The 18,985-nt window shown below is 41.4% G+C and overlaps 1 protein-coding gene and 1 long non-coding RNA gene across 4 annotated transcripts in view; both read left to right on the plus strand.

The window, feature by feature from the left end:
- The window catches only part of LOC116075085, a 7,100-nt gene extending 737 nt beyond the window's left edge, over window positions 1-6,363 (plus strand). The window contains exons 1-2 of one of the 2 annotated variants that reach the window (XR_004112412.1): window positions 398-1,346; window positions 2,618-6,363. This is a non-coding gene — a long non-coding RNA (uncharacterized LOC116075085). Of the gene's footprint in view, window positions 1-397; window positions 1,347-2,617 lie in introns of those variants that run through there. The other variant, XR_004112411.1, reaches the window with a different exon arrangement.
- The window catches only part of Man1a1 (mannosidase alpha class 1A member 1), a 177,458-nt gene that overhangs the window by 6,656 nt on the left and 151,817 nt on the right, over window positions 1-18,985 (plus strand). The gene's annotated exons all lie outside the window — the stretch shown is intronic.

Below are 18,985 nucleotides of genomic sequence, written 5' to 3' on the forward strand. Positions count from 1 at the left end.
AACTTTTTCCTATGTTGGTAGCCTTGCTTGATGGTCAGTGTCTGGCCATCATTTCCCTGCCTCGTGCTTTCTTAAAGGACCTTTGTACAAACTCTAAAAGTTATTTTTTTTTGGTTATCAGAAACTTGCCAGGAAAATACTAATCTTTAGGGTTTTTTTTAAAAAATTTTAAACCCCAGCATTTGCACGAGACCTGAGTGACGCCTGGTCTCACGCAGTCTATGGTGGAGTATCCAAAACACCAACATTTTTCTGGAAATCACCAGTTAGTGGAAAAGCTGAGTGGAGCATAGACATCCTGGTTCAGCCGGGCGGTGGTGGCGCACGCCTTTAATCCCAGCACTTGGGAGGCAGAGGCAGGCGGATTTCTGAGTTCGAGGCCAGCCTGGTCTACAGAGTGAGTTCCAGGACAGCCAGGGCTACACAGAGAAACCCTGTCTCGAAAAAAACAAGCAAACAAAAGAACCAAAATAGATAAATAAAAGAAGAAGAAGTTCTGGTTCTTGGTGAATGCTGTTCTCCAACCCCTCACACTTCACTTCCTAAATGAAACTCTCAGGACAAGAATTAGCAGGTGGACCATGTTTGTTCTCTAGAGACCCTAAAATAGAATAAGCACAGAACAGATGTGACTCAACTCTGCCCTGTTGTAAAAATTTTACTTTATTGGCTTTAAGTAAACTAGAGTAAGTTTAAAAAAAAATGTAACTACGGTGTGACTCAGAAGACAGATTTCAAGCTCCAGAGGCTGAGAGCGATACGATGCATCTTTCTCTGTTTGTAAAGTTCTCTGTGAGAGTGGAAGCATTTGTAACCATTACACTGTATACCTTTGTGTAGAGAAGTTATAAAGAAGGAATGGAGAGACAAAGAGGGTTATTATTAGACATGTGGGTGCCCAGAGAAGAGGGACGCCATGACCTGGGGAGGGTTTCAAACTGTAAATGAATGTGCTCTCCACCCATACATAGCATTATCGATAGCAGAACATGTGACAGTTAACCTAAGAGAACTATATAGTAGGAGGTATATAGACATTAAACACACACACACACACAATCAGCAGACCTTTCTGTCTCTTTGAGGAGGTCCTGGAACATCAGCTTGAGTGCCTTCCCGCCTTCTGCTCTGTCCCCTTGGCAGTGACTTGACAGAACAATGGATACTGGACCCAGGTTACCTGGATCTCACTCTGGTCATCACCATGCGCTAGTTCCGGGACCTTTGCCAAGGTCCTAAATCTCTCAGAGCTTCATTTTTCTCATTTATAATGTGAGGATTATATTGGAGCCTACTTTGTTGGACCTCGAGGTTTAAAAGTGACTTTGTGCTTAAAGCTTACCATGGTAAGAGACAGGCTATTGAGACAGGCTATTGGTATACAGTAAATTCTTCTTGCTTTATTGTATTGCTGTTACTTCTATGAGTACTTTATTTCATGTGCTAATTAATAAACTATAGATAAAGTGATGAGATTCCTGTGGACGGTTATAATAGTTAACATTAGGTTTTGATGATTAAAGAGATTACTTGTACAGTTCGTCCAGATGATCTGTCCAGATAGGTGTGTTTTTCGTCTGTGCAATAGTCAACCCTAATTCTCTTACACTGATAATTTCCAATAAACCTTTAGCATCTTGGAACGTACATACTCAATGCATACACATCTGTTTATCTCTTCAGAGCATGAGTGAAAGATGAGCTCATTTCTCAGTCAGATCTACTTGTCCTGAAGTACTACTGTCTTCAGGGCTCTCACAGTCAAGCTGCCTCCCTAAGTACTGAAATCAGTCCTCAAAATAGACTGAGCAAAGTGAGTTTTACCTCATTTTGTCCTTGGAGGGATGTAAAGACCTAAAAAGAAAGTATATTTTACCTCTGGCAAAAACTTGTATAATTAGGATAATCTCTGTAATGAGAGCTAAAAGTCTGGCACCTAATAGGCTTACATAGAATGTGTACAATTTGGTTATATTGTGTAGCTATTGGCCATTTTTGAGGATTCCATGTTATCGTTTTTGTTTGTTTGTTTGTTTGTTTTGAGACAGGGTTTCTCTGTATAGCCCTGGCTCTCCTGGAACTCACTCTGTAGACCAGGCTGGCCTCAAACTCAGAAATCCACCTGCCTCTGCCTCCCAAGTGCTGGGATTATAGGCGTGTGCCACCACCGCCAGTCGAGGATCCCATGTTAGAATAAATGTATTTTTCAGGTTTCAGAGCCAGATCACCCTCAGACACCTTGAGGTTCAGTGCTCATATGTGAATATTAGCCATGGGGTTTCTCCATTGGACTTCATGAAATGCCCTTAGTGTCTAAAGATGGGGTGTGGATGTGCAGTTCAATGCCTGACCAGGCCAGTTCATATGATGGTACAAAAACTCTAATATGAGCCTGAACTTGGGAAACTGGCTGGTCCTGCTATGCCTTCCTCGTCCTCACATCCCTGACTGGCAGTCCAACAGCCGGAATCCCTACTGAAAACCTCTTGGAGGGAGATGGAGCAGCTTAGAGTGTTTCCTGCTAAAGTGATGCTGGCTGATATTTGCTCTTAAGACAGCAGGGGCCACCCCACCCCCACCTCCACAGTGTCCTGATAAAGATTTCTGTGATCCTTAGGTACCGAAAGAGAACCAAATGAGATTAAGAGTTAAGAGCATTTAGAAGTCAGTGCTCCTCTGACTCCTCCGGAAGCTGCGGAAGCTGCGTTTGGTGAACCAGAGCCCAGCAGTCGTCATGTAACTCAGATAATAAAATGAAAGAGCTGAAGTAGCCTTTGTGGTTCCTGGGCATTTGTGATGAGAATGCCCCCGCATCCCCCACTCCCCTACCCCCACCCCCATCCTCTCTCTCCTTGTCCCTCTCTCTCCCTCTCTTTCTCCCTCTCTCTGTCCCTCTTCCTCTCTCTTTCTCTCTTCCTCTCTCCCCTCTTCCTCTTTTCCCCCCTCCCCCCTCTCCCACAGGGCATCTTGTCCTTCCCACATTATAACTAAACAGCTATCCAGCCCCCATGTTGTAGCACTGTTCTCTTAGTTCTGATAGCAGGCAATGTGATGTTCACTTTTATTTTCATTTTTAATGTATTTCTGTATGAGTTTCATTTTTTATTAGATTGTCTAGTCTCCAGACCCTACTGTATATGTCTGTTATGAGCACTTGGTGTGAAGGTAGGTTTGGAAATGAGATGGAAACTAAACAAATAACACCCAGTTATAAAAGAATGGGGCTTAATAATAGTACAGCATACATGTTCTGCTGCCACACTCCCGAGGAAGTCTGTTTGCATAGGCCAAGAGTTTACAGGAAAGGGTGTGGCAATAATTTATACATAGGCCTATGAGTGACTGGTTGAGACATGAGCCCATGACATGCAAACACCACAGCGGTTGCAGGAGCCTCTGTTTCGTCTTCCTCGTTGAATGCTCTTTTCAGGATCTCGTGAGGAACACTGTATCCTAGGGGACAAGAGAACCTCAGAGTTAAACATCAGAACTCCTGGTGCTTTCTGAGGCTGACAGTCTAGATTTCTTGAGTTAAACTTTAGGTCAGGGTGGTCCTAACTTAGTATTTCTTTCGCAGGAATATATGTGTATTCAAGTTGTTCGTTGTTTTATTTTGTTTGTGTTGTTTTGGTTTCTTGTTTGTTTTGTTTTATTTTTAAGTAAGGGCATAATGGAAGAAGACACAGTTGTAGATGATTAAGGTGGCACACTGGGTGTGTGCCCCAGCTCAGACTCTTATTTCCAGCTGTTCAAACTTTGTCTTTCTTGGATATGAAGCATATCAAAGTCTACATCATTGAATGTGCTCGGTAGAAATTGTTGTTCTTTGATGTTTGTTCTAGCAAGGAAGAAAATACGTTTTAGAAGCAGCTAGTACCTTTCCTGTGTTTTTTCTCTGTAAGCCAAGGTCTGGTTTTGCAAAGAGAGTTGAAGTGTAGGTGAAGGTCATAAGTAGATTTACCACCCCCATCTCTGTCTAATAAGTCAACTCACTCATGAGTTTGACCCTGGTGTACATAAGTGCTTTCAATTGTTTAAATTTGCATCTGTTCTTTTCTGAAAACATATTTGGTCAGATAAAAGCATCATGGTATACCATTTCTATGGACCTGAGCATTAATTTTCTTTTCATATAACAAATACTAAGATAAGCCGTTGTCTAGTAACTTTGTCTCTTTTTCTTGTAAGTAGGTTGGGCTGAAATATCATAGTACATTCTAGATGTAGTGGCCCTTGAACCATCTCTGCCTTCACCAATGGTATACTAAAGGTAGTCTATTGGATCTTTATATTTTTTTGTAGGTGATGAGACAATGGTTTGGGTTAGATAATTCCACTTTCCATAAGCTGAGCCCAGTTTACTAGCTGGTCTCCTCTTGTAAATTGAAGTTGAGATTTTCTTCATTAGGTCCCTTATGGTGCCTGTTTCTCTGCAGATCTGTGAATGGTACAAGAGACTTTCTTTGGTTTAGACTCATTGGCGTGTTAATATTTAAAATAATAGTTGAAGGTTAAAAGTAGTCCAAACATGCTTAAGAAATGACTTTTTCCATGTCCCAAATGGACAGCCTTAAAGAGTCGAATTCTTCAGGAAACTTACCCAAAGGACTCCATTTAAAGTTTGTAACCTTTTATCTTTTCTATGTGTGAAAGAACAAGCTAGTCTTTGGTGGGTTAGAGATCTTTGATGATGTATAAAGCATGTTTTTTATCTAAGTTATTTTTAAATTGAAGGAAAGTTTGGTGTTGATGGAGTTGGGGAACCTCTCTGTGTTTTGATTCTTGGCTGATCTTTTCAAATCAAACGTTTGTAGTTATCGTATATAGGATAGTTAAGAGCTATATATTTGAAAATGTGTCTATATTCAGATCTTGAATAGTCTACTAGACACCAGGTCTATTTAAATTTGGCTTTGAACTGTGTCAACATGATGAATAATGATTGACATAAATGTAGTATATTATTTCTATAAATAGTGGTTTGAGATGGTGGTAATTTTAGAATTTTTAAGATGCTGATCTCTGAAGCATGTTATTTTTGTAGTCAACTGGCACTGTTGAATGCTCTGTCTAGTCAACTATAGGTTTTCAGGTCATAATTAGAATGCCTGAGTAGCCCATGTTCTGATTTGAGGAGGAGTTATTAGCACAAGTCAGCATTTTCCTATAGAATTCTTACTAAGAAATGTAAGGGGGGGGCTTGTGGAGTATAAAGGATGCTGTCTTTGATGGCTGGCTCAGAAGTAATAAACTGCATGCATTCACTCATATTGAGCACTTTGGCTCATCTTCATTATGCAGTCCTCCTGGGGTTCCTCAACATAGGATGGGTTTAGAAGAACTCAGGAGCTTTCAGTGGGGAGGTGAGTGGGCTCCAGGAACATGAGAGATGGAGTGATTTATTAACTGCTATTGAAAAGTGCACTAACAGAAAGAGTGAATAAAATTATGATTTATTAGGTATCCACGAGTAGTAAGATGAGGTCAGTACAGGTTAGAATTACTTGTCTTTGTCTTAATTTAAAAATACGGAATTTCTGCGGCATGGGCTCTTTATGGTCATTAATATGTTCTAGAACTACCATGCTGGGGAAATGGAGTAAATCCGTTCCTTACTCTACCAAATGACAGCCAGAGTCGCCAGCTCTGTGCCTTGCCTGACATAGGACCCATCAGACACTTGCTAAATGCACAGATGTTTTTAACCACACGGAGCATCGGGAGTAACTCTGGTTAATTCAAGTAATCATCCAGGTCCTCCCGGGCTGCCAGCCACTGTCTAGTGAAGAGGGCTTGAGCTTTGTTTTCTTGTGGTTTCTCAGCCAGAAGTCATAAGAATCATATCTAGTGGCTGAAGAGAGTAATGAATATAGAAAATGACCTTTTCCAGTTTTAAAGCCGTTTCTCAGAATGATTTATACAATGAAAACTGTATTTGTTTTATTATGTGCTTGTAAACTGGCCATGAAAGCCGTTCATAAAGAAAAAAAAATCCTTTGAGCAAATGTAACCTCACTGGAATAAATGTAAATGACTGTGGATTCTGTTAAAGGTCAGTACTCTCTTGGAGTAAAAAAGTTACAGTCTCTTGAAAAGTCACTCTCTCTGCCTTCTGTTTTACACCCAACATTTTGTATTTTTAGGTGCGTAGTTCTTAAAGACTCCCCAGTCATTTCTGGTCGTTATCTCCTAGGGTACTGACTATATTTAGTAAGGGCTGTCATTTTCAGTGTATTTTGATTTTATACATGGTACATCTAATTAAATTTTTCTTTTCCATTCCTATGAAAGTTCTTGAGACAAGTGTATTTTAATAAGCAGTTCTCACAGTATCACAGTGTGATTAAAAAGAAAAAAAAGCTATAGGTGAGGTGGTTTTGTTTTTGTTTTTTTTTTTCTCATCAGAGAAATCAGAATTTCATCAGTGTGTTCTTCCTGTAGAAAAAGTGGGAAAGAGCTGTGGTGTTTTTCTTCCCAGGTTAATGCTGTATCACTCAAAAATGCTGCCTCATTCTAACAAGTGCATGGCAGAGCTCTGTGGCGTGCACACATTTACAAGTGGTCTCCTTTTTAATCTATTCTGCAAAATCAGCTCTCTAACGTAGCCTATCTCTCCTGTTGCCTCACTAAGGGTTCTAACAATTCTCCATTTCTATAAAGGAAGTGATTCAAACTGACAGATGTCAGCATTCCCTGGGGACTGCGTGAAAGCAGGGATGGATGACTGGGCTCTCCTGCGTTGCTTATTCGGTGGGACTAGGTGGGTATTTTTAGCAATGATCCTGGGATAATGCCGAGGCTACTGGTACAGTGACTTGAGTCTCCAAAACCATTGTTCCAGCGTATTGCTCTCATTGTTTGAGTATCATGGTCACGTTCACCACTTTTCCCTTCTTCCGCACTAGGAAGGACTCGGCTTTCATTGAATTACTGTCTCCAGAAAGCACCTACATTAGGATTTTGCTTTATTTTCTTCCTCTTGTAAAAAGAGCATCTTGGTACTTGCTCAGACTCTGTGTTCTTAGGAAGCCCTTGCTCCACTGTCGTTAATAAGGTCTCCTGTTTCCAAATTGCCCCTTCATTTATTATTTCTTTACTTGAACCTGCCAGTGACAATGGTACTACCATATTGATGACCTTCCTATAGACTTCAGAACTCTGAAAAATGGAGAGACATTTTTCTTTCCAGTAGGTCCCTGGTCCAAACGGGATTGACAGAAAGCACTTCATCATAAATGTAACCAAAATGAGGAACAACTTAGGCACAGGGACAAAAATCTTTCCAAGCTAGTGAGACTATGCCAAAGTGGAAACTGCCCCCCCCCCCATAGCCTTCCTTTCCCACACCTGTGAAATGAGGCTAATGATTCTCTCTTACAGAAGGGTTACAAGGCTTAAAATAGAAAAAGTGTATGATTCTCTCAGCATGATGCTTGGCAGGTGATATTATTTAATAAACAGCATTTATTTGTTAGCAACTAGAAATCGGTGGGAGTAATGAATGTGGACGTTCATTAAGAAAGATATTTGGAACCCACAATTATGGCTTACACCTGTAATCCTAGCACATTCCAGGAGGCTAAGGTAGGCCAACTGTTGGGAGTTTGAGGGCAGCCTGGACTGCAAAATGATACCTTGTTTCAACATGCACACACACACACACACACACACACACACACACACACACACACACACACATACACGTTAGCTTATCTTTCATATGCTTTCAGTTCAATGGCCAGGCACGTCTAACCCACACTAATGTACCCTTACCTTCATTCCCATCATTGCCTCTACATCTGCCCTCAGCTTGGTTGCTCAGTTACCTTTAGTCCTAGCTCACCACTTCTAAATCTACCTTCAACTTAGTTGCCCAGTCACCTTCTCCTTGCTCAGCACCGTAAGTCTGCCCTCAGCTTAGTTGCATTTCTAATCTCTTGCCTGCCATCCTGTGCCCTTTTGGGGCCAATGATCACTCAACCAGAAATCTCACATGGCTGGTGGCTCCCTCTCCCTCCGAAGGAAGCATGGCACATCTCCTTTCGTCCTCCTGTGTCTCCTGGCCTGCCTGCAGGAACCTGGAAATCCCACCTCTTCCACCCAGCCATTGGCCGATAGCTTCTTTATTGCTCCATCAGGAACCAGTTGGGGAGCAGGAACTTTACCACCACTTACACACACACACACACATACACACACACACACACAGGCAAATCCATAAACACATGCATACACATAGACACATCCACACACAGTCACTCATATAGACACATACACATATCTACACACACACAAACACACACATACATTGATAAGCATATGCACACACACATACAAGTACACACACATACATTGACACACATACACATGGATACACATATACGCACATACACATATAAGCACAAGGACATACACATGGACATACACATGCACATACAGACACATGTAGACACACACGTACCCCATGCACACACAGAGTACACACACACACATACATACACAGACACATGCACACACTCACATACATAGACACATAGACACATGCACACACAGAGACACACACAGACACACATACATTGGCAAACACATGCACATACACACAAATATACAGGTACACACACACATCGACACACATACATACAGACACATGCACACACTCACATACATATACTCATAGACACATGCACACACACCTAGACACATACACATAGACACACACCCCTATTTAGGAAATAAGTTGAAAACAGGAAGCTCTTTAGAGGATATAAATGCAAGTTTTTGCTCCAGTGTTATTGTGTTGGGGGTAATCTTGGATTTTCCATTCTCACTTTCATTTTAGTTGCCCTTGCCCAAACCCTTGCTTGCCACAGCAGGAAAAAGGCACAGTGTGCCTTGATTTAGTCACTGTCCTACAGAAATGATGCTCATCCTCACGGAAACCACTCAGGGTGCTGAACTGAACGGTTTTCATCCATTCATCAGTGTCGGAGGGGATGTGACTTGGTCCACTACCTGATTGTATCTGGTGGCTGGACCCCGCCTTTGATTTCTGTGATTCAGCAGTGGTTGGGTTGATGCTCATATCTGGAGGAGAAGGCTGGGAGAAGGGTGAATCTGGATGAGCCTGGATGAACGCTGGAAGGGATATTTTGTGAACTGAAGAGCCGAGAGTGTTTCAGCTATGTGCATAAATTTAGCTTACTAATTAGGTCTGTGTGCTTTCGGTTTAGGGCATATCTACAACCTTGGTGATAACACACGGTGATTATTAGCATGGCTACAGCTTCAGCCACGCTGGCTGGCAGCAGAGGTTTCTCATACATTTTAAATGGGAATTGAAGAGTGAAGTGTAAACCTGCATTGATCATTTGCTTAACTTTAATCTGCTCACAATTGACCTTGTAGTTTGTGCCCAACAGACCGGATTTGAAAACAGGGCATCAACTAATACTCTCAAAGTTTACTTCTTAGCATTATACTCTTGAAGACTTTCTGAAGCGCACTCAACTCCTTTTCATCTTGACATAAGAAGGAATGTATATATGTGTTCTTCAGATTCAACCTAAAGAAACAGAGCTTTTTAACCTATAGCATCATTTTTTGTTTTTAAAATTATTTCATATGAAAACTCTTAAGCAGAAATGTTACACTTTTTCTTCTTGCTCTGGCCCCACTCGCTTGCTGTAGCTGACTTCAGACACATCAGGAGAGGGCATCAGATCTCAGTACTGATGATTGTGAGGCACCATGTGGTTGCTGAGATTTGAACTCATGACCTTCAGAAGAGCAGTTGGCGCTCTTAACCACTGAGCCATCTCTCCAGCCCCTAAACAGAAATTTTTAAAAATTAGAATTGACACAGGAAATTAAAAGGTGTTCATTTTGCTGGCGATGACTATATTTGCTCTTTTTTTGTTTTGTTTTTTATTTTGTTAGTTTTTTTAAAGATTTATTTATTTATTTACTTATTTTATTTATGAGTTCACTGTAGCTGCCTTCAGATACAACAGAAGAGGGCATCAGATCCCATTACAGATGGTTGTGAGCCACCATGTGATTGCTAGGAATTGAACTCAGGACCTCTGGAAGAGCAGTCGGTCCTCTTAACCTCTGAGCCATCCCTCCAGCCCCTGTATTTGCTCTTGTCTTTTCCTAAATGTATACTATCCCTTCACCCTGAATGAATATTTTTCAGGCTTAGAGTTTTGAATATTTGTGCTCAGGAGTAGGGCAAAGAATAAAAGCTGAAGTGAAAGTAGCCCTCAAAGTTCCCTGTCCTTTGGTAGTGGTGAATTTCTTTAGGAGATGGTGTTGAAACTGCGAGGCAGCATAGTAAAATGAAATGAGATCTGACGGTTTAGAAAGGCTCACATGGGGGAGGGGCAGCGCCTTGTGCCATCTTTCCCATCATGCTTCTCTAACAGCAGTGCACAAAGATGTCCTTGCCTACACATCTGGAAATCCGTGACTTCACTTCTGTGGTTAGAGTTCTCCACCCGCCTGCGATATGGAGAATTACACTCCAGGTTTCCCAAGGAAAACGTTAGAGTCCGAGGTTCATAAGGATTTCTTTAAGGACTGGCAATGAACTTTACAAACTGGCATGCCAGGTATTGGTTTACGTTAACCAGTTGAAGGCTCTTCATTAGGGGAACCCCTAATGGATGTATTTCTTAAAAGTTTTCATTGAATCCCCTGCTTTTTACAGAGGTAAAAAGAGATTAAGGGTTTTACAGCCAAATATGGGACAAATGGTAAGATATTAGTTTCCGTGATGCCGTTTGATTTTATTCTAGGTACCTTGTTAGATCGTATTTTACCCATGCTGTTCATCGCCTACTCATCCCTCTGCAAGCCTCTTAGAGGAGACGCAATGGCTGGAAAGGCTGTGCCAGGAAAGGCAGGGATGAGACTGCACTTTACCCTGTCAGATCTTTAGTCACCTTAACCATAAAGGCCCAGCCCCAGTTCTCAGCAGCAGACGTGCTTCCCTTCCCAGAAGCCAGAGAGGGGAATTCCTGACGCGAGATTTGTACAAAGACGGATCACCATTCCCTTGACCCACAGGGCACTCACTGTGCTTTAGAATTCCAGAGGGAGTAAAGCTGTCAAGGTACATGATTGGTTAGCATATCTGTCAGCCTTTTTTTCCATGGACTTGCTCGGAGGCCATTTCAGGAAGCAGTGCCTTTGATTGATTCCAGGTCTTAGGCATCACCATACTGTGTGTGGTATTTCCCAAAACACTGGGGGTTGGGGCAGATGAGATGCTCATGGGCTGGGCTGAGGGAGGCTAACAAACCTGGCAGGTAGGGAAGGCTTTTGTGCCTACCTTCAGGGAAGCCTATGTCCTGCACTCCATTCTGGAGTATTTCACAAACCCTACGTGGGCACCGAGTACATTAGTGGCCATGAAAGAGAGTATCTAGAATTTTCTCGTTATATAACAGGAATCCAAGTTTGATTGATTGATTTTTAAGATAAGGTTTCACTTAGTCCAGGCTGGCCTCACAATTAGTATTTAGCCAAAAATAACCCTAAATTTCTGGTGCTCCCTCCTGCTTCCATTTCCCAAGAGCTGTCATTCCAGTATATGTTACCATGCCCGATTGATTACTTGCTGGGGTTTGAACCAAAAGTTTTGTTCGCGTTGGGCCTGCACTTTACCAACTGAGCTACATTCCTCTTTTAAACGCTATTTTAATTTGAAGTAGAATTGCATCACTTTCTCTCCTCCCTGTCCTTCCGCCACCCTCTTTTGGCTGCCTTCCCGTAAACCCGTGATGTCCCCCTCTTTTTCATTATTATTATTACGTACATAAAGGTATGTGTTTGCGTGTCTGCACAGATATATTCATATAAATACAACTTGCTGAGTCTGCTTTTTGTTGTTTGTGTGCATCTGGTTTCAAGGCTGACCATTCTGCACTGGACAGCCAGCTAAGGGGGCTTACCCTCACAGAGGCTAATTCTACCCTCTTAAAGTCATTAGTTGCCTGCAGTTCTTTGTCTAAGGCTGGGACCCTGAGAAATTATACATTTTGCCTTAATGTTTTAAAAGCATTTCTTTTTTTCTTTTTGAATTTTTTTTTTTTTTCAAGACAGGGTTTCTCTGTGTAGCCCTGGCTGTCCTGGAACTCACTCTGTAGACCAGGCTGGCCTCGAACTCAGAAATCCGCCTGCCTCTGCCTCCCAAGTGCTGGGATTAAAGGCGTGTGCTACCACCGCCCAGCTTAAAAGCATTTCTTAATTGACCCTTAAACCTCAATTTCTGGTTTAAGGATTTGGCATTTTTGGTTTCAGAATTGAAACAATGCCATTGCCTGATGATGTATTTCCTCCCTGTGCCTGGGATTACCAGCCAGGCTGCTGTTAGGACCACACTCCTAATAAAAATGACTTTTCAGTCATGCTTCCCGGCAAGCTCCTCTTTCTCCTGTTGGAATGGGGGTGCTGTTCCTGTTTTCTTAGCTGGTATTCTGAGTAGTACGATCTCTATGGTATTCTGTGTAGTACGATCTATGTGGTATTCTGTGTAGTACGATCTCTATGGTATTCTGTGTAGTAGGATCTCTATGGTATTCTGTGTAGTACGATCTCTATGGTATTCTGTGTAGTACAATCTCTATGATATTCTGTGTAGTACGATCTCTATGGTATTCTGTGTAGTACGATCTCTATGGTATTCTGTGTAGTACGATCTATGTGGTATTCTGTGTAGTACGATCTCTATGGTATTCTGTGTAGTACGATCTCTACGGTATTCTGTGTAGTAGGATCTCTACGGTATTCTGTGTAGTAGGATCTCTATGGTATTCTGTGTAGTACGATCTATGTGGTATTCTGTGTAGTACGATCTATATGGTATTCTGTGTAGTAGGATCTCTATGGTATTCTGTGTACTACTATCTCTATGGTATTCTGTGTAGTACGATCTGTATGGTATTCTGTGTAGTAGGATCTCTATGGTATCCTGTGTAGTACGATCTCTATGGTATTCTGTGTAGTACGATCTATATGGTATTCTGTGTAGTACGATCTATGTGGTATTCTGTGTAGTACGATCTATGTGGTATTCTGTGTAGTAGGATCTCTATGGTATTCTGTGTAGTACGATCTATGTGGTATTCTGTGTAGTAGGATCTCTATGGTATCCTGTGTAGTAGGATCTCTATGGTATTCTGTGTAGTACGATCTATATGGTATTCTGTGTAGTACGATCTATATGGTATTCTGTGTAGTAGGATCTCTATGGTATTCTGTGTAGTACGATCTATGTGGTATTCTGTGTAGTACGATCTATATGGTATTCTGTGTACTAGGATCTCTATGGTATTCTGTGTAGTAGGATCTCTATGGTATTCTGTGTAGTATGATCTCTATGGTATTCTGTGTAGTAGGATCTCTATGGTATTCTGTGTAGTACGATCTACATGTAGCTAAAGCATTTAGTGTGTAGATGCTGAATCTCATCTTTGCACAGATTTGTCTCCTTTATTTTCTGTCTGAGAAGGGAAAAGGTGGGGTCAGACATGGAGGGAGAGCACTCTCTCCAGCCCCGCTTTAATTACGAAAGGAAAACCTAACAGCTTATTCAACCGCAAACATTTTTTATTAGTGTGAATATATGCATATATGTATATATATAACTAAGGCTAATATATGCATAATATATATATAGGATATGTAGTATGTAATATATACATTACACATATATAACATGTAATATCACATATTACACATACACAATATACATAGTATATTATATGCGATATATTATACATGTAACCTATATGTAGGTTACATATACAACCTATATTATATATACTATATGTGAACATAGATATATGTGTGTAATATGTATTATGTATATATGTCTTAATGATATGTATCTAGTGTATGTTGCTTTGGGTTCCATCCTAGTACTTGTACAGAAGGAACAGCAAAGACCATGTTTGATTCCTCTTAAGAGATACACACAGACATTGTACAACTTTTCAAAATGTGTATAGTGCTCAATTCTTTTTGTTTGCATGTTTAATAAGTCAAACTAGGAATCACTGCCAATACTCATACACACATTGAGAATTACCATTTCACAAGAGCCACTCAAAGGCATTTGGGATTCTGTAGTAAGCAAGAGAGATGCAACCACTGTCACCATACACTATATATGTGTATATACACATATATATACACTATATATATGTATATGTATACATATGTATATATGTGTGTGTATATATATATATCTATGCATACATATATATACTATATATATTGCCCTGTATATTACACATATATTATACCTAAATGACATGTATATGCATAGTAAATACATGGCATATTTATATGCATAGATAGTAAATACATACAGTTTAACTGGAGTAGCGAAGAATTATTAGGTAATGGCTATGTCCCATTTGTAGAGTATTTATGGAGATACCATGCTAACATTATTGAATCTTATTTAATTCTTAGAAAGTCCTGTGAGTTTTGTATTATGTTCCTCTTTTTACACTTAAGGAATTAAAGCTGAGAAAAGTCAAGCAAGCTGCACATGGTTGTGTAACTCCTGTGTGCCTCACTGGATATGTGTCTGGCTCTAACATCCATCCTTTTGCCCTAAGCACTGACGTCTGTTGACTCCCCCTCAGCACCATGGCTGGGCTCTCTCCAGGGTCTTGTGTTACAGCCACACCTCTGCTTGAGAGAGGAGTCAGACATGGAGAGATGACACTGTCTCCACCCCACACTTTAATTACAAAGGGAACCCTATGTTAACATCGTCTGGAAAAACCTCTCTTGAGAATAATAGCTTGTTCAGCATCAATCATGTTTATTAGTGTGAATACTTATATATGTATGCATATATATATTAATGATATATATGCACATAGTAAATACATGAATAAGCATGCATATAATTATTTAAAGTAATGCTTTAAACATTAAAGAAGTTAGGTACTCTGAAAAGTTACCTACATCAAAAGGAAGAGAAGACAATAGACACTGGAAGAAGCAAAATGGGAAGCTATGATTCTTAAACTTGGTAGTTATTAACATTTTAAACAGGAGAATCTGTCTAAAAAGTATGAGCATGTTAAGCAAATGTTCAAAGTTTAAATTCATGATGAGGTATATTACCCTGCACCTCTAAGACAATCTATAAATTCAAGTGATAATGTTACTGGCTTGGTACTGAAGTTTTGGATACAGAAAGTAGGCTGTCGCTTAGTGGTAGAGCATGTGTCTAGTGTGTGTTGCTTGGGGCGCCATCCCTAGTACTTGTAGAGCAGCAACAGCAAAGACCATGTTCCATTCCTCTTAAGAGGTACACACAGACATCGCAGCGCCTTTCAAAATGTGTGTAGTAAGCAAGATAGTAATTACTGTACTCAACTCTTTTTGTTTGTGTGTTTAATAAGTCAGACTAGGAATCACTGCCAGGACTCGTACACACGTTGAGAATGACCACTTTGTAAGAGCCACTCCAAGAGGCACTTGGGAGCCTCTAGCAAGCAAGAGAGATGCAGCTACCGCCATCATGGGATGCAGAGGGTAGAGGGCAGAAAGGCAGTGTAGGAAGTATTGTGGCAATGCAGGTAACAATGCCTGAGAACCTGCTATAAGGAGAGAGGAGTGAGATTTGGGGTCACTCTAAAAGGTCACGGAGCCTGCTTCTTCAGTGCATGGCAGGGAAGGAGGAGGAATGTGCCAGGATCGGAGAGGGTGCTATGACAGGTCATGAAGGGTGAAGGGTTATCGCCAGGTGTTCCAACTTCATCTGAGATTGAGGACTCTGAGAGGGTTTTAAGGTGAGGGTATCATGTCAGATTTCCCCGTAAGGCCTAGCGTCCAGGACATGTCCAGAGACTTTGGCAGTGGTACAGATGAACGTGGTGCTATATAACTGGTGCTGGAGTCTGAGGAAGTAATGCATCTCTGGAATTTTTTTTTTTTTTTTTAAAGAATAGAATGTGAAGAACTTTGTGAGCACTAAAGTGAGAAGATGAGAGGATGAATAGGGGAGCGAACTATTGCAGGTTCTTTTTGTGAGCATGGCATGAGCATGATGGTCAGGATCACAGGTGGAGAGAGAGAGAGAGAGAGAGAGAGAGAGAGAGAGAGAGAGAGAGAGAGAGAGAGAGAGAGAACACGTGGTCAACATGGTTTGGGGGATGCTTCAGACAGGTGAAAGTTACCAAATAGAGAATATCTCTAAAGTGAAATATCCAGTTCTGGAAGGGTTTAACCCAAGGCTGCAAATGTTGAGATCATTAAATTCTGAAAGCGAAAAAGAATTATAAGGGCATTGTCTGTCCTATTGGAAGTGGCAAGAAGCCTGAAGAATATCAAATTGTAAGGGATATGCAGAGAAAGAGGTGACAGAGAATGTAAAAGATGCAAAAATAAAACAGACAGAGCGTGGCACCCTGGACCGATGTTTGACATTTAATATTTTACGGAAGTGAGATTCGGCTGTGTCTAACACTTCTGAGAGGGAGGAGAAGGACTGAGAATTTTCCTTTGGATTTGGTAATAGAGTGAATGGGAGCAGATTCGGTGGAGCATTTGGGCAGAAGGAGTGTCTGCAGTAGAGCTAATGACATTGACAGAAATCTCAAGGTCACTGTGGATGGAGTAGGGAAGTGAGGCCGTATCTGCAGTGTGATGAGAGGCTATAGGAAGGCTGAGTGGAGACGAAGGCAAGCTGGCAGGCAGAGAAGTGACTTTACTAGTCACTTCTCTCTAGTGCTGGGATAAACACCATGACCATAAGCAACCTGGAGGCGGGATTATGTCATTTTACAGCCTGCAGTCCATCACAAAGGGCAGTCAGGGCAAGAGCCCAGGGCAGAAACTTGGTGATGGAAACTGAAGCAGAGGGCATGGAAGAATTACATACTTCCAACATATAACAGTAGTGTAAATTCTCTGTCATTAGGTATTGAAAGTATGTAATTTTCTCTTTGAATTTTTTACAAAGGGTTACGATTAAGAGATTGCCCTGAGTCTCAGAAGAGACTTTGAGCTTCTAAATAGTATTGAGACCGTGAAAGACGAGGAGGACTTGTGAAGTTGGGCTAAATGCATTTTGTATTGTGATATGAGCCTGTGAGGGTCAGGGAGGAGAACGTGGTGGTTCAGATGCCTGTAACCTCCGGTGGCTGAACGCTTAGTTCCCAGTTGCTGGCACTGTTTGGGAAGGTTCAGGAGGTGCAGCCTTGCTTGGAGGATGGGTGTCACCGGGGTGGGCTTTTGGGAAAAGCCTCACCTACTTCCATTTGCTCTCTCTGCTTTGTGCCGGTGATTGCGATGGGAGCTCTTGGCTTCCTGCTCTTGCAGGCAAGCCTACTGCTTACTGCCGTGCTGCTTCTCTGTCAGGATCGACTCTTATCCCTCCACCCCCAAAGTGGAAATACACCCTTCCTTAAGTCACTTTTGGCAGTCATGTTTTATTACAACAATAGCAAAGTAACTGATAGAGCCCCTCTTCCACTGTGAGGAAGACGGCAGATCAAGTTAGGCTGAAGTTTCTCCTAGGCATCTGAAACACAAGGAAGGCACATGGTCCCCAGGGACTTTTAGCTAACCTAACGGAAGAGACTTTTTGCAAATACATACATCCATTCAGCACAGGTAACGAAAGAGGGACAATGCTATTATGATATAAGGAAAAGAATCGCTGTCTCGTGAGTTCAAGTCAAAAAGGACAACAAGAGCTCGTAGGGCCTGCCTGGAACTACGAATCTAGAATGCATCAGGACATGAAGTTGCCTTTTTGCTTATCTGGAGTATTTGGTCATTTGTATCTGGATACAACTGCTTTAGTGCTCCCGGTGCGAACACAAGCTCTCTATATAAACACATCTCAGAGTTTGTATGAACAATGAGTTCAAGCACTGGGTTTCTAATAAGCATCTCCAAGACCTAATTCGAACTTCCTTAGAATGGAAAGTTCGGGCTCAGCTTTCCTTAAATGTGTAATCAGGTACGGTTGGAGGTGGAGCAAGGATCCCTTGTCCTGGTAGTGGTAGCAGTGTTATAGCCTCCTGAGTGCTAAAGAGCAGAGGCATTGCTGTGCAGCGCTCCCCACATACCCATGCTGTATCTAGCTGTCTGCTTACTGGAAATGTTTCAGGTGTGAGTCACCTTGGCTCAGGTTCTGTCCTATAGGCACTACAGAATGTCCTGCATTGGATGATTGATTGACATTATCATCTTTACATTTTTCCATTAATGGTTATACAAAATGAGTCTGGTCAAATAACAGCTCATGAACCAAAATTATGCCCTACTTTGCTTTTTGTTGTTGTGATAAATGCCATGACCGAAAAAACAATTTGAGGGAGAAATAGGTTTATTTGAGTTTATAATTTGTAGTTCATTATTGATGGAAGTGAGGCAGGAACTTCAGGCAAGGCTTGAGGCGGGAGACATGGAGGAAAGCTGTTTGCTGGTTTTTTGCTCCCAGGCCCGTGTTTAGCTAACTTTCTTATATAACCCAGATCCACCTCCGTTACTGTCCACAAAGTCATGGGACCTCCTATACCAATTAACAATACAGAACTTTCTCCCTCAGACATGCCCACAGGCCATTCGGACGGAAGCATTTCCTCATTTGAAGTTCCCTCTTCGTTGTTGCTCGTGTTGACAAACCAAGATACTAGGCGTGACACATGATCACCGTTTTACACCCTAACGCGTTGCTGTTTCATCATGGGAAAAGTCTGAACGTTAACGGTGGCCAGTTAATGAGAACGCGTGCAGTTACGTGTGAACCCCCACAGGCCCATTTATTCCAACTTTACAAACTAATCATGTCTTATCATTCATCTTTTGAAACCCTACCCCGTCTGTCAGGATTCGATTTAAATCTTATCAGCTTCATGTGCTTTTACCTGGACTCTTTTCCCCTGCCAGCAGGAAGTACTTTTTTCTCTTTCTATTTTTTTTTTTTAAATGATTCTTTGTTTAAATG

The sequence above is a fragment of the Mastomys coucha genome, unplaced genomic scaffold (assembly GCF_008632895.1).
Source record: "Mastomys coucha isolate ucsf_1 unplaced genomic scaffold, UCSF_Mcou_1 pScaffold3, whole genome shotgun sequence".
Lineage (NCBI taxonomy): Eukaryota > Metazoa > Chordata > Mammalia > Rodentia > Muridae > Mastomys > Mastomys coucha.